The 15,788-nt window shown below is 40.2% G+C and overlaps 1 long non-coding RNA gene across 1 annotated transcript; it reads left to right on the top strand.

The window, feature by feature from the left end:
* Positions 1-2,164: 2,164 nt before the first annotated feature.
* Positions 2,165-15,494, top strand: LOC143419702 (uncharacterized). The gene is made up of 3 exons (XR_013099715.1): positions 2,165-2,404; positions 14,444-14,599; positions 15,024-15,494. It is a non-coding gene; the product is annotated as an uncharacterized LOC143419702 (long non-coding RNA).
* Positions 15,495-15,788: the final 294 nt, after the last annotated feature.

Below are 15,788 nucleotides of genomic sequence, written 5' to 3'. Positions count from 1 at the left end.
AGCATTTCTACCATCTAGCATTTTCATCTAGCTCCTTGCATACCAGCACTTTGGAGGTATAATCAAAAGTACTGCCGTTTCCATCCACCTAATCAGTTGTCAGTTATTGCTGATGTTAGCATCAATTTTAACATGCAGAGTATGTCGAAAACCAGCTAAATGTAGCATGCTAGCATTGTGATTCTGAGCGTGTAAGCATGCTGATGTAAGCTTGTACTTCAAAGGGACACTAGTTACAGTATTCCAGAGCAGCTAGCATGAATGTAAGGTGTTTAACTCCTTTGAAGAATAATTGGTAAACAGGTGAATTATGGGACATTAAAAAGATGTAAATGATGATACTGCTAAAACCACCATTATCGCTGCTACCGCTCAGTTTAGCATAGACTGAGCTGCCTTGGGTTTCTTTGTTAGGGGAAGGTGCAGATGCCTTTGAAAACTCTTTAGGCTAATAGGCTCGCCCATAAATCTTGCCAATGCTTCTATGAAGACAAACTTTGTATCTTTCGGCATAATAACCCCAAAAGCTTTTACAGTAAGCCCTGTCTCTTGAGGAAGGCAGGATGGCTGTCTGGAGTCAAGGAAAAATAAAGATGGTGCTTAGGTAACAGCACACTGGAATGCAAAGGGAGAAAATGATGCCTCAATGCTTACAATGATTTGCATGAACGATACTAATAAGACAAAACAAAAGGGTTAATAAATACATGTGTGTCGGATATTTTTTTCTTTCTCTCTAGTCTACACATTTCCTAGTCTAGGGCATTGGAGAAGCTGCTGCATATATCTGTGATAGTGAGGACCTTGCTCACCTGATAAAGGGAGGGGATAAGGAGAGATGGATGGCAGCAGTAAAATGACAGGAAGTGTGGCACAGAAATGAAGTGTGCCGTGGAGGAGAAGAGATTTTCATGGGCAGATGATGGATAGTGCAATCCGTGGGCAGGGACTTTGCTCTTTGTATGTGTGTGTGTGTGTGTGTGTGTGTGTGTGTGTGTGTATCAAGTTAAACTGAGAGCTCAGGTCTCAGTTCAGTCTGACTATTATTATTAAAATTAAGTGCTGTTGTATTTAAAATCAGTTACATTTTATCCTGAAGCCTCCACATATATAAAAAATGCTCTTGTAGCATGGAGTAACTATTTGTCACCCAAGTCTGATATATTGTTCCACCACACAACAGGCATCACAGCCTTTCTGGAAAAACTCTGAATCACACATTTTGTCTGGTAGAGTATCTCATTTTTGTACCCGTTTTCATCTAACAGTCTACAACTAACATAGACAAATAAACTGCCTAAATTTCCCCCCTCTGTGTCTGCCACAGAAGCACATGTGAGAACATCATAATGGCAAACATTAAAGCACTATGAGCACTTTCTCAGCTTCGCACAGTGTAAGCAGAAGAATTTTCACTTTTTCTGTGCGTTATCCTTGCATGCTAGACAGAAAAAACTGCCAGTAGCAGTAATTGAAGTATGTAAATTATCTTAATGGCTTAAAAAAAAAAGTTGTTCAATTTAAAGTGAGGATGTGGGACACTGTTTATATTAAATCATCTAGCAGAATAGGTATAAAGTATCTGATTTTTACATTCTGTATTGCACAGTCATGAAACACAGTCTGACATCACTTTTGTGTGGACCTGACAGGTCAGACAATCTCTGCACTTTGAGGCTGGCTGAAACTGCAAACACAAAAGGAAATGAAAATAAGAAAATGCATCTTTTTTGGCTGACCAAGTCAGAGATACCATGTAACCAATAGGGGTGGGGGAAAAAATCGATACTGTGTAGTATCGTGATATTTTGTTTGCTAATAATGTATCGATACAGGGACAGCAGAAATTGATATTTTGTTACAAAAAAAGTTTTTGTGGACTGGAACATGCTCTGACTTCAGAGCATGTTGATCCTTTTTCTGAGCAAGAATCCTGACATTCCTTCACTGTCCAAATGTGTTTAACTTTTTTTATTGCAGCAATAAACATGACAGTTTGCTTATTTTCATTTAAGACATGTTTTATTTTAATTAAGTTTAAAACTTTTTTATTTAATGTAAAATTATATTTTGTTTTAATTTACTTTCAAATTCTTCAGTTGCTGAAGGGGCTGCATCACTGAAAAAAATGCAATAGGGTGGTTGTTGAATCTGCATAGAATTACTTCATATATCCAGCATGACTAATTTAAATTTCACATCTAAACATATTTTTGTCTTTTAATTTTCACATATTCTTTAAGAATATTCATTCTTTTAGAACAAATCATGTTGAAAAGAAACAAGTTAGTCGTGTTTTATCCTCAAGCTCCGCCCCCTGGAAAGGAAAAATCGGCTGCACTGTCCGCCATTTTTGTCTCTCGCTTTGGAAAATCTACTACCATCTGGAGTTTTACACTTGAAGGTAAATAGGATTTTAAAGCTAACACACCAGTGAGAAAGAGTGTAGACCCTTTATATATGTGGACTTTTACTGGGGTGTTGTTATTTTACAGGTATGTGGGCTGTTTATCGAAAACCATGAAAGGCCAATGTTAGGCTGTTCTGCGAGGGAAAATTCACTGTGGCGGTCCGCCATTTTTTGTCGTTGCTTCGTTTACGTTTGGTGCTGAGCTTTACTTTGTCGAGGTAAACTGAAAACTACATGTTTGAGAGGAAACGAAGAGAACATCCATTATATGGGGAAGTTTTTCTCATGAATTCCTGTTGAGCAACATAATGGAAAAAACAAGTCATTCCTTAAGTTAACTAACGATAATGCTAGCTTAAGCTGCAGGACAATATTATGTGCATTAGCTTTTTTTCAGTGTGTGCCCAGTCACATTCGCTTGTTTTTTCTCAGTAAATACAGACTAACAAACTCGTGTCCATTTAGTTAACTGGTTGTACCTAAAATGTTTTAGTTAAACAGTTAAATAAGCTAGTTTGCCATGGGGTGGGCTCTGTTGGGGGGGGGTGAAGATTTGCATATCGTTAGCTTGATAGCATAATTTCCTAAGTCATTTTTTTGTGTTTTCGGAAAACAAGAAAAAACTAATTTTCTAAATATCACATGCATATTTTTAATTGATATTTTCACAGAACATTTAAGTATATGTGAGGAAAAGTATGGAAAAAGAACAAAACCCAACATCATTTCTTTTGTCTAATAAAAGTGACTTAGGCAGATTATGCCTATGACTTAGGCAGTTTTTCTTCAAACTATAAAATGAACATGACATACTATAATGTAACCATAACACACTGTAACTTTTCAATTTTAATCACAAAATGGCAGCTAGAGTAAGGAGACTTACTCACTTCACCTCACCCACCCATTAATTTGCAGAGGAGGCCTGTAGGCTCATAAAAGAGGTGTGCGTGTGTCTATGTGTGTTTGTATCTGTCTGTGTGTGTTTGTCTCTCTCTTCTCTCTCTTTCTCTTCGTGTGCGGGTGTGTGTGTGTGTGTGTGTGTGTGCGTGCGTGCGTGCGTGCGTGCGTGCGTGTGTGTGTGTGTACTATTTGGTAGGCTATGTATACTACTGATGAGGAAGATCATCATAGTACTTGTGGGCCACTCTTGGTAGTACATTTTTCATTGACTGTAAGTCACTGTATTTCCTCAGGGTGATGGCAACTGAGCAGGAAAGAGTGGGATCCACTTGAATGGCTTGTTGTCGGGTATGCTGATGCGCCGAGGCAGGTCTTCCCAGTCAGATTCAAAATCCAGCTTGTACCTGATCCGTCCATCAGTCAAGTACTGCAAAGCCCGGAGGTCATGGACTGTGGGGTCCCCAACTTTTTTGCCGGGTCGAATATTGGTGACATAGGTGCCAGATAACTTCATGAAGTCATTGTGGTATAGTTGAGTCACCCTGTATGGGGATGGATTAATGCGTGCAGCCTCAAAGATGACAACGTAATCTCGTGGAGTGTAAACGTCTTGCACAATGCGCCGTTCAATTAGACTGTGCATGGAGTCACACTCCATCTGTGTGTGGCCTGCAACTAGAAATTTCTGCTCAATGCTGACACCATGCTTCATGGCCAGGTAAAGGTAGGCGTTGCTGATGGTAGCACACCGGTTCTGATACCCGCAGCCATCACTCCAGACAATGACTTTCTCAATGTTTCTGTTGGCCTGTAGGACAGACTCAAAGTGGTTGGACTGCAGATGTGCAAAAACCTCACTGCTGAGGGAGCCTTCATGTTCTTCCCAAGCATAACAGTACCCATCTCTGTTGTTCATGTTGAAGCAGGTAAAGTTGTGCATCTGTAATTTAGTTTTGTAGTACATTGTACTTGCTTTTGTCTGGGGGCAAAGAAGAACGCGTTGAAGGTCCATTGTCCACACTGAAAGTGTGTCACTGGATTCATTTTTGTCTGCAGCCTTTTCAGCTTGAGCCTGACTCTTCAATCTCAAGTGTGTAGCAAGAGCATCCTCATCTGTATTTCCTACCTTGGCGCTTACACAGATGTCACATTGGTCTTTTTTTGGAATGAACACAGAGTAATCCTGCTCTCCAAAAACCTTCCGAAAGTATGTCTCACTCACAGCACGCTTTCCATTCTCATTGGCAGCATTCTGGTATTCCTTGTGAAGCTCTCTCAAAACTGTTCCTGGCTCCAGGAACTTCTTGTTCTGATAAGAGGGAACCTGGCGGCAGTAATGGGATGGGACTGTAGGTATTCCAGAGAGCCACTCTTTCAGGAAGGCCTGGTCTCCATCTGATATTGGCATATGAGGACCAGTCTTGTTGATCTTGGGGTTGGGCTGGGTATGAGTGTTGGGTTTCATGCCTGCAGTTAACCATGATCCAATGGTTCTCAGGGCAATACCAAGTGTGGAACAGAAAAGATTTTTGCACACAGGTATTTTGCATCTATCTGAGAGTTGCAGGTGGTATAGCAGAGATGTTGTTCTCCTTGAATCAACACCACCTTTCTTCTGTTTTATGGGCACATTTTCAACAACAGTCTGGATATACACCTTGCGTGTCTCCCAGGAAGGCATGGACCAGAAATTGTTGAAGATTCCTCTTCTCTCAACTTCAGTCAGTAGCTCACAACTTCTTTTCGTTGACTTGAAGCAGTGCTGTGATGTGCATGGTGGGCCCATGGCCTTTGGTGGTCTCTCCTGTCCCATTGTATTCTTGTAATTCTCTCCCTTCAGACGCTTTTCTTTGATGACATTTTTCTTCCACGTATGGGGCAGTGGACGCTTGTGACGAACAGCAGAAGTGCTGGGGGTTGGACTGGCTTCCTCTTCCTCTGCTTCCACCTCCCCTCCTTCCTCTTCCTCCCCTTCATCTTCGTCTCCTTCCCCTTTCTTTTCCTCTCCTTCATCTTCCTCTCCTTCTCCTTCCTTTTCCTCTCCTTCCCCTTCCTTTTCTTCTCCTTCATCTTCGTCTCCTTCCCCTTTCTTTTCCTCCCCTTCATCTTCCTCTCCTTCTCCTTCCTTTTCCTCTCCTTCCCCTTCCTTTTCTTCTCCTTCATCTTCCTCTCCTTCCCCTTTCTTTTCCTCTCCTTCATCTTCCTCTCCTTCCTCTGGCTGCTTATCAGTCTGTTGCCCCATATCAACATAATTTCCTCCTTCTCCCTCATCTATATCCACCAACTCCTCTAAGTTCACATCAACTTCCTTTCCTGATGATACAACAGAAAATAAAATGCTGTTGGAGTATCTTAAAATGGTAAATCAAGATGACATCTAAATCTACTTGTGTAGTCAAAATGTCTGCTATGTAAAAAAAAAAAAAAAAATCAATTTGTACTATTAATATCAAATCAAATCAATTTATTTTTGTATAGCCCAAAATCACAACAACAGTCGCCTCAAAGGGCTACATGAATATTACTGGCAATAGAGTTCAACAAGTATCAGTCATTTGAACACAGTCAATATAAAGTCCAATTTAACAATTAACAATGAACCCAGGGCGTCCCCCGTCCTTAGACTCTCCTCCTAATAAAAAGCAAATGTTTGAAACATAATATAATTTGCAAACTTGCTGAAAATGCTCAAATTGCCTTTGAAATTGCCAAAGATTTACTCTGGTAGCATGCTGCTGTTAGCTAGCTGCTAGCTTGTACTACATTACTATGCTAATGCTACACTACTAACGCTAATGTTAGCTAGCCATCATACTTTGTTTGCAACAAAAAAGTAATCTTTTAACATGGTCATAACCTCTTTGATTGAATGAAAATACATTTAGTGACCAAAAAACTAAAAAAATATGAACTTTTACCAGATGTAAACGAATCAAAAAGAAGAGCAAGGGCTTCACTTGCGGTCAACCTCTTCTTCTTATCAGCCATTTTGCATACATCAAAACTGCCTAAGTCAAATTGATTGTAGCAAAACTGCCTAAGTCCAATGGTAAAACTGCCTAAGTCAAATGAATGACTTAGGCAAGTATGTTTTTTGACTCTTATGAGTGTTGTGATTGGCCAATGACATAGGCAGACGGACAGGATGATGCAGCAGTGGTAGGGGAGTAAAGTTAGGCAAAAATCTCAATTTGACCAAAAAATGACTTAGGCACTTATGCTATGAAGCTAACGATATGTTATCTCACATTCTGTAAGGTAAATTTTCTGGAAAGGTCAAATTAACTAATTTAACTAAGTATTAATGAAAGACCTTGATGTGTATATGACAATAATAGATGTAGTTTCTGGGTCATTTGGCAGAACTGCAAAATGGCCAGAAGGAGGCAACTGCTGTGATTGCAAACAGGCTTTGGGTGGTATGGAAGTAAGGGCAACTATGGAACTGCTCAGCAACATGGGACCCATAGCTAATAAATAGTAACATGACAAAAAATAACAACTTTGTGTGGATGTAACCTTGTGAGATTTGAGATTTTGACAGCATTTTTATGTGACTGTTGCGACTTTCATCCGTAAATAAAGCCGCGGCCGGCTGAGTTGGTTGTGTCCCTGTGACGCGCCTCCAATAATCCATAATGAGTTGAACTTGTACTTTGCGCATTTATTTTAAGAACAAAACAAGAACAAACATTTGCGCTTTCAATCAATTTCCAACTAGCGCATGGATTAACTGGTGTGCCAAAAAATGACGGTCAACAGAAAAGTTTGCCCACAAACCACTCACCCAACACACCTGCTGCGAACACCGACCTCAGGTAAATAGACTGTGACCACACCCACATACCATCACCTGAGACGCAGGTAAAGCTATACACCTGTGCCACCAAAACAAAAAGGAAAAACATAAACATTGACTTTGGCTCTTACAATACCGGCCCCTAATTATTATCTTTTAAATAATAATTATAAAATAATCAAGTCTTACATCATTTGCTTGTTCATAAAACATGTCAATCGCCCTTTAGTGCAACATGCATCAGTACTACTACTTGTGGTTCACCATCTGTGAAGTTAATAACCCATAAATAAAAGGAGTAGGTCACTTAAAGATTATCCAGTCAGTCCAATATGTTAAATAGTCTCTGTTTCCTGCAAAAGACAGACTTTATTTATAGGTCTGTTTAGGAATCCAGTCTTTGTCTTGATCCGAAGATGACGAACAAATCCCCTTTTGTCCTGGATTGTCTCTTCTATTTTTCCAGTTATCCAGGAATTCCGTGGTGCGGAATCATCAACAATGATCACAATGTCTCCTGGCATGAAGTTTCGTTTTGGGTTGCACCATTTCTGTCTTTGTTGCAGTTGTGGAAGATATTCTTTAATCCACCTTTTCCAGAATAAATCTGACATATATTGGACTTGTTTCCATCTGCGACGAGCATATATGTCATCTTTTTGAAAACATCCTGGTGGTAATGATGGTGCAGTCTTAAGAAGCAACAGGTGGTTTGGAGTAAGTGCTTCAAGGTCATTTGGATCTGTAGAAGCCTTTGTAATAGGACGGCCATTCAAAATAGCTTCAGCCTCACATAACACAGTCCTGAGGCTCTCTTCATCAAGACTTTGTACATTTAAGGTGGAATTAAGAATCTTTCTCACAGATCTTATAAGTCTTTCCCATACACCTCCATGATGTGAGCCAGCTGGGGGATGGAAAGTCCATTTAATGCCCTTTTGAAGAAGGGTATTGTGTATACGGCATTGATTCCAATCTGCTATCATTTCCTTCAGCTCACGATGGGATCCCACAAAGTTGGTACCATTGTCAGATCGCAGTTCTTTTACTTGACCACGTCTAGCAATAAAGCGACGAAGGGCATTGATAAAAGAGTCTGTGTCCAGTGATGATGCCATTTCAATATGAATGGCTCTTGACGCTAAACATGTGAATATCACACCATAGCATTTTACAGTAGTCCTTCCACGTTTCACTAGAAACGGTCCGAAATAGTCCACTCCGACATACGTGAATGGTGGTTCATCAGGAGTTACTCTGTGTAGGGGCAGGTCTGCCATTTGTTGTTGTCCTGGTGGGGCATTTACGCGCCGACACACAATGCATTTAGCCACAATTTTTCTTATAGGTACTGTGACACCTGAAATCCAGTATTTTTGACGCAGTTTAGATAACATGTGGTTACGACCTCCATGACCCACCGCTTCATGGACATGTTGAAGGATTAGGTTAGAAATGTGGAAGTCTTTGGCCAGAATAACAGGATGTTTTCTCTCTTCTGGCATTGCAGTTCTACTGAGTCGTCCACCAACTCTCAACACACCTTCTTCCAGGATGGGAGTAAGTTTATAAATGTGACTGGTTCTCTTAACATTCGATCCTTTTGTTAAACAGGAGATTTCATCAGCAAACCGCTTCCTTTGACAAAAGGAGATTATAGCCATTTCAGCGCTAATCAGCTCCTCAACTTTGAGACTGCTCGTGTCCAGACAGTGTTTCTTCATTTGAAGTTCAAGATTTTGTTCAGGATCATGTTTAATCTGTAGTTTTCTTTTACTGTAATGTAGAAGCAGTTTTTTAACTCTCAGAATCCATGCTACTGCACGCTTCAGCCGAGTCCAGGATGAAAAATACTGAATGAAGAGAGAAACCGGATCCATTTCTTGTGACGTCTGAACAGCATTCACTGTTGTTTTAATTTCTGCATCGCTTGATGAGAGTTGTTTCACTTCATCAGGATTCTGAGGCCACTCCTCTTGTGGTAGTAGAAGAAATGGAGGTCCAGAGAGCCAAGTTTGTTTATTTTTCAAAAAGGATTGTACTGTTAAACCTCGAGAAGCCAAATCTGCTGGATTGTTATCCGTGTCCACATATCTCCATTGTTGAGGATTTGAAACTTTGACAATCTCAGAAACTCTGTTGGCGACGAAAGTGCGGAACCTTGTTGTTTTATTGTTGATATATTTCAGTACAGAGGTGCTGTCAGTCCAAAACACTGAGTCCTTCAGTTCCATCTGCAGCTCCTTCTTCCACATTACATCCATTCTGCTTGCTAAGGTGGCAGCAGTTAACTCCATTCGAGGGATTGTAACTGGTTTTAAAGGAGCAACACGTGCCTTTCCCATAATGAATGCACAGCGTGCCTGGTCTCGTTCGTTCTTTAGTAACAAATAAGTCAATGTTCCATAGCTGTCCTCAGATGCATCTGCGAAATGATGCAACTGAGCAGTTTTTACAGTTCCAAAACTGTTGGTTTTAAAACAACGATCAACCTTGAACTCCTCCAGCTTGTAGAGCTCTTGCATCCAAATAGTCCATTCCTGTATAACCGCATCAGGTAATGCATCATCCCATCCAATCTTTTTTCGACACAGATTTTGCAGAATCTTTTTAGCAGTTAAGATTACTGGTGCCAACATTCCTAAAGGGTCATAAACAGAGCTGACTACAGAAAGGATGCCACGTCTTGTCAAAGGTCGATCTCTTAGAGTGATTCTGAACTTGAAAACGTCAGACTCCACACACCATTGAACGCCCAAAACTCTTTCCACCGGAAGTTCATCACTGATCAAGTCTAGATCCTTTATTTTGCTTGCTCTGTTACTTTCAGGTATTACAGCCAACACATTACGACTGTTACTTATCCATTTGTTCAGTGGAAAGCCTCCTTTCAAGCATATGGCACAGAGTTCATGATAAAGATCGATCGCATCCTCTTCTGTGGCTGCTGAGACGAGACAATCGTCGACGTAAAAGTTGTTCAACATTGCATCCACGGCTTGAAGGCTAAACTGTTGTTTATGATCTTCAGCACATTTCCTTAGTGCAAAATTTGCACAACTTGGAGATGAAGTTGCTCCAAACACATGTACTGTCATCCTGTATTCAACCATGGCTTGAGTGTAATCTCCGTTGGGCCACCAAAGGAATCTCAACATATCTCGATCCTCCTCTGGTATTTTAACCTGGTGAAACATGGCCTTAATGTCTGCAGCAATGACAACAGGTTCTTTACGAAATCTTGTCAGAACTCCAATTAACGTGCTGGTCAAGTCTGGACCTTGTAAGAGCTTGCTATTTAGCGACACTCCTTGATACTTGACTCCACAGTCAAACACCACTCTAAGGGTTTTCTTTTGCGGATGCAGAACACCATGGTGCGGCAAATACCATTTCCTGCCATCCGTCCGTTCTAAGTTGTCTTCTGGTACCTTTTCTGCATAACCTTCAGAGATCATATCTGATATAAAGCTGTTATAGTCCTGCAGAAAAGTGGAGTTCTTCATAAGTCTTTTCTTCAGATTCTGAAGGCGTTGTTCAGCAACACTTTTATTATCTGGCATGCAGACCTTTAAGTCTTTCAATGGGAGTCCAATATAATAATGACCATTATGTATCTTAGCAGTATTGGAAACTTTATCCAAAAACTGTTGGTCTTCCTTAGAAGGTTCCTTCTCATCTCTGGCACACTCTGGAAAATCAGTTTTAAACTGCTGATTCCACAGCTCATCAAGTTTCACCACTGAAACTCTATTGACACTTATCTGTGGCTGATTGTGAACTTCAGTTTGAGTCTCACCCAAAGGTCCGTTCACTGTCCAGCCAAGGACAGTTTTAACAGCATACGGTCCATCTCCAACACTTCTAATGACATCCAGTGGTTCCAGAGCCTTTGGCACATTTGAGCCAATTAGCAAATCAATTTCAGAGTCAATTTCTGGCAGATGTACAGACTTCAAATATGGCCACCGGAGTATATCGTTGTGGTGAGGAATGTTTCCTATATGGACAGGCATAATGAACTGAGTATAAAGAATGGGAAGATCACAAAACTCATTTCCGTCTAGTCCAGCAACTTCTAAATCTGCAATAATATCCGTTTCAACAACTTTATTTTGTCCCATAGTTCTCAACAGAATGTTGGATCTTCTTCCATGCATTTTCAGCTTATTCATCAGCTTTACTGTACAAAATGATGCAGTGCTGCCTGGGTCAAGAAATGCATAGGTGTACAATGTTACATTTCCTTTCTTGGCCTTAACTTTCACAGGCACGATTGAAAGTTTGAATTCATCTTTACCGGCCCCAGTAAGAGCACTGGTCTGAATAGAGACTATGGCACGATTTTGAGTTTGTTCCTTTGATTCTTGTTCTTTACTCATTGTCTTTTGATAGATGTGTAACATTTGAGGATGCTTTAAACCACACGTCTTGCACCTGAGGCGCTTTTTGCAGTCTCTACTAATGTGACCTTTAGAAAGACATCCGAAACAGACTCCATTCTCTTTTAGAAAAGTGATTTTGTCTTTTTGCGTTTTTCTTTCCAGCTCTTGACAATTTTCTAAGGTATGTTCACCTTTGCAAAACAAGCAACTCCTCATTTGTGTTATTCTTTCCTTTTCCTTAACTTTATTTTCTTTTTCAGATGCCATCACAGAGGTAGCAAAAGAACTTTCTTTGAATCTTGTGTGAGTTTGGGACTTAAGTTTTCTTGTGTCTCTGTTTGTCGTGCAGATATCCTTGATGTCCCCAAACACTGGGTCAGATGCGATCTTCACTTGTTTTTCTAAAAACTCCACAAGATCCTTAAATGTAGCTTGTCGATTACACTTCTCATGGAAATCACAGACTGCAGTTCTCCACTTATCTCTTTGCCTGTAGGGAAGTTTCTTTGTTATAGCTAACATGTTGGCAGGCATGTCAAGCTCCTGTATATAACTGAGATCTTCCATAGCATTGCAACAGCCTCTTAGGAATATTGTGTAAGCTTGAAGAGCTTTCGTGTCCTCTGCTTTTATTGAAGACCAAGCAAGTGCTTTGCTCATGTAAGCCGTGGCAAGTTTATGTTCATTCCCAAAATGCTGCCGTAATAAACACTTCGCCTTTCTGAATCCTGCTTCTGAAGTCATGTGTAGGCAACTTCTTACAAGTTCTCTTGGTTGACCCTTTGTGTGTTGTTCCAAATAATAAAGACAATCTCCAGGGTTTTTATTTCTGCTTTCAATGTTGTGTTCAAACGATTTAATAAAAGTCTGGTACTGAAGTGGATCTCCATCAAAAACTGGGATCTCCTTTTTAGGCAATGAAGAAAGACTATGTTGTTGGATTATTAAAGCAGTGAGTTCGTTCTGCTTACTCATGACAGATAAGATGTTACAGTCTTCTTCATGACTAGAAATTTGAGAAGATACATGTTTATTTTCACGTGAATTTCTAATGTCTGAGTGATATGTCAAGGGATCTTCAGAAAGAGTCTGAGGTTGTATTGGAACTCTGCCTGTGGTTAAGAGGGATTGTGAGTCTGCAACATTATGCTCCCTAAAGATATGCACATGTTGCCTTTCATGTACAGGAGTATCCGGACTAGTATTCAACACTTGAGTTACCTTCTGTCCCTTTTCAAAATATGACTCCATACCATCTGATATTTTTGATAGTTTACTTTTAATACTGGATCCTTTTGAGCCTTTCAGTACTTTCATTTTTGCAACCGTGGCAGCTATATTTGTTTCCAGCTCCAGTTGCTCCCGCTGTCTCCTTAACTGTGCTTCATGTTCCTCCAAGGCATGTTTATCCTTAAGCACTTTTTGCCTTACCATCAGAGCAGCTGCTTCAGCTTCAGCCATTATTCGTGCTGATGTTGTACTTGATGCTCTGGAGTTTGAGCTTGAAGAACTGATTTTACTCTTTTTGCTTCCTACGTTTGAAACACTGTCACCTGGCTGTATTTCATCTTGTATGTCAGAATTTGTTTTAACCTGCTTTGGGGATGTTAAGATGTTATTTTTATCATTTGTGGAAGAAACCGTCTCCTTTGATAAAACCGTCTCAGCAGAAACGGGCACATCCAAAGTAACAGCAGTAGGCACTTTCTCAGCTTCATTGTCTTTTTCCATAAAAGGTCTTCCAGCTTCAAGAAGCCACTGTTTCACATCTTCAACAAAATCATCATTACATTTTGTTATGCGTCCAAACCAGTCAATATGAGCATCTTGTTCATCTTTAGGAATCAATAAAATGAATGCATCATGAACTGCTTTGGCATTTTTATACAAATCATTCAGTTTTTCCAAGTTAAGCAGCACAGCTTTTGCATTGTCATCCTTGTTCATCAATTCTTTAATATCACGAGTTAACCCTTTAATCTTGTTAACATGAGCTTTTCGCTCTTTCTGCAAAGTTTCCATTTTAAAAGCAAGCGCTTTAGCCGTCAGTTTTGCAGATCTTTTTTCTTCCAGTTCATGTTCGGCTTCTTTTATTTCACTCATCGTCACTTTTTCACATGCATCAAAACAACATTATATTCCACAGCTTCAAAGATAGACCACAGCCAATACTTTTCTTCCGTGTAACCATTGCGCAGCAGCGTCACAGGCTGTCAAAACCAGAGCAGAGTCCTCCAGCTTGCCAAATCAAGCACACGCACGCACACAACGCAGATCAAACCAATGTCCCCAATGGACAAGCGATGACACTTACAAACTGTGTTCAAAACATCCAATAATACACAGAGTGAATCCGCGTGTCCTACCGCTTCTGAAGTGTCTGTTGCGCTGCGTTCCACCATGCCAGTGTGACGGTGCCGTTTCCAATTACTCATTTGAGAACTGCGTCCACTCATCTGACATCTCCGTGACTCCAAAACGTATGTCCAAAAATCCTCTTCATTGTTTCGATGCGTGCAATAAAAGACAAGGGTTTTCTGTTGACTAAATGTTGCGACTTTCATCCGTAAATAAAGCCGCGGCCGGCTGAGTTGGTTGTGTCCCTGTGACGCGCCTCCAATAATCCATAATGAGTTGAACTTGTACTTTGCGCATTTATTTTAAGAACAAAACAAGAACAAACATTTGCGCTTTCAATCAATTTCCAACTAGCGCATGGATTAACTGGTGTGCCAAAAAATGACGGTCAACAGAAAAGTTTGCCCACAAACCACTCACCCAACACACCTGCTGCGAACACCGACCTCAGGTAAATAGACTGTGACCACACCCACATACCATCACCTGAGACGCAGGTAAAGCTATACACCCACCTGTGCCACCAAAACAAAAAGGAAAAACATAAACATTGACTTTGGCTCTTACAGTGACAACTTGTCTTTTTAGATAAATGCAGAGTTTAAGCGCATTACCACCATGCCACTGCAGTCCAGATTACTCTCGCAGATAGATGTGCTATCTGACAAACTCATAAAGGTCTTCAAAAGGCGAGGAGGACAAATAGGAAGAAGACTGCAGAACATTCTGGAGCCCACGGCCCAGGTAAGAAAAAATAATTTGTGTATACACTTTAGGGAAAATAATAATTTTAACAAAATGCTGCTTGTCACTCTATGCCAGGAGTATGTTGAAAATCACCTGGGATTTTCACAATTTACCATGGGTGCGTTTTTTGTTTTTGTTTTTTCTTTTACCTGCATCAGAACGATGTGTGGAGTTCATAGTTGAACACCTCTCTATGCTCTGACAGTATTCTGCTTCTTTGCATGGAGATTTCACTTCATGCATTACCTTTTTAAGCATTCTGAGGACTCAAATCACATGCTGTAATGAATCCATTTTTGTTCACCTAATGTGTTAATGTTAACATTTTTTGGAATAGTGACACAGATTAAAATAAGATTTGGTATAATGTTCTTTGACCAGTGTTCTGTTTAATTAAATTTTGGAATTCTGCATTTTCTAGGCCACAGATGAAGCCATTATCCAACGATCTAATAAGGAAACAACCATGGGAATTTACATCATAAAGTCAAGAGATGCCAATGGCAGCCCTGAGGACATCGGGATAGTCCTTGAAGGCTAGAGAGTCTGGCAGGATTTGGATAACTATACCCTAGCAGCTGCAATGCTGTTTGGACTAATGTACACTTTGAACCTCACCTACCCACTGGAAAAGTATACCTTCGAGGTATTATAGAAACTGGTTATGGAGCTCAAAAGGAACAGCCTTTCAAAGAAGGCCCAGGTTCTCAGGACCAGACTGTACGATTGAACAGTTTTCCAGTTATGATGTGGGAACAACATGTTTACCTCTTCGAATATGTACCATCCTTTCTTTTAAGCCAGCACTGGTAAAGTTGCAGTACATAGTGAAACTTATTTTTCTGGCACTTTTCAACTTGGGGCCTTTATTACTGCAGTTTTCACTTTTCAAGCCATGGTTTTTTGTTTTTTTTTTAAATTCAAACTTTGATTGTCCATTTTTCTCAATGGAAATGGCGCCTTGCACCAATTTCACCAATTTGCAATTTTTTTCCCAAGGTGCACCACTACAAACAGATTGCATCGTGTAGTATTAGTGATTGCGATGTTTAGTGATAGAAGCAAGCCAATACTAATCAGTTTAGGTCTCTTGGTTGTGTGTCTGTGGGTTATAATGTTATTTTAAGTCTCTTCTTTGTGTCATTTTAATAATTACACCCCTGTTGCCATATTACCTTACCTTATG

This window comes from Maylandia zebra, linkage group LG7 (genome assembly GCF_041146795.1).
Source record: "Maylandia zebra isolate NMK-2024a linkage group LG7, Mzebra_GT3a, whole genome shotgun sequence".
NCBI classification, from domain to species: domain Eukaryota; kingdom Metazoa; phylum Chordata; class Actinopteri; order Cichliformes; family Cichlidae; genus Maylandia; species Maylandia zebra.
Note: the sequence above shows the minus strand (reverse complement) of the source record. Positions and strands in the feature narration are given on the sequence as shown.